The 859-nt window shown below is 16.5% G+C and overlaps 1 protein-coding gene across 1 annotated transcript in view; it reads left to right on the top strand.

The window, feature by feature from the left end:
• The window catches only part of LOC106680811 (patched domain-containing protein 3-like), a gene marked incomplete at its 3' end in the record, with an annotated part of 284,865 nt that overhangs the window by 416 nt on the left and 283,590 nt on the right, over positions 1 to 859 (top strand). The window lies entirely within an intron of this gene.

The following is an 859-nucleotide window of genomic DNA, read 5'->3' as shown; positions in this document are numbered from 1 at the left end:
TCAATAAATAAATTTTTTTTAAAAAAACCTTTTAAATCAAGCTTAAATATGCAAAATATTAAACTTGGATTAATTAAAAAATTATTATAAATTTAGTATATATTTACGAAAAGATGAAAACAATTTTTTTTTTAATGTTCGAATTTATTTTTACAATAATTCATACAACATTTATTATAGAAAACACACACACACATAGTTTTTATTTTTTTAAAAAATAATATAAGTTATTAATGAGCTGATTATGAATTATTATTTTAAATTTTGATTTACAAATTTAATAAAAAAAAGTCTTCGAAATTAAAGAGTTTTTAAAATATTATTGAATGTAGGAGAAATTAATAGACATAAAGTTGTTAAAAAAAAAAAAAAAAAAAAAAGAAGAATTCGTTGAATTAGAACTTTTATTATTAAAATTTTTTATATAAATTTGTAACTTGTTATTAATATTAATTCATTACTCAATATGCGCCTAATATAGGAGGGTGGTGTATTATTTGTTCTATTTTAAAATCTTCGAAACATCTAATTTCTTAAAAATAAAAGAGTTAAAAATACGAAATAAAAAAAAAAAAAAACAATCTTTTTTACTTTCTAAAAATAATTTAAGATTTTAAAGAGCTTATATAATTATTGATTTAAATTATTTATAGATTTATTTAAAAAAAAAAATTGAGAAGAAATTCACGTCTATATTATAGGAGGAGATGAAAAAAAAAGCAGATTTTTTTTTTAATATTGGAATTTATTTTTATAACAATTTATTCTAAGTTTATTATAAAAAAATTTTTTGTTTCCAATTTTAAAGAGAATATAAGTTATAAATTTAATTTAGGTATTCCCCGGAGTAAAAATTGGG

Source organism: Halyomorpha halys, unplaced genomic scaffold (assembly GCF_000696795.3).
Source record: "Halyomorpha halys isolate HHAL.00 unplaced genomic scaffold, Hhal_1.1 Scaffold291.1, whole genome shotgun sequence".
NCBI lineage: Eukaryota > Metazoa > Arthropoda > Insecta > Hemiptera > Pentatomidae > Halyomorpha > Halyomorpha halys.
The sequence above is the reverse complement of the archived record's forward strand: the minus strand, read 5'-3'. Positions and strand labels throughout refer to the sequence as shown.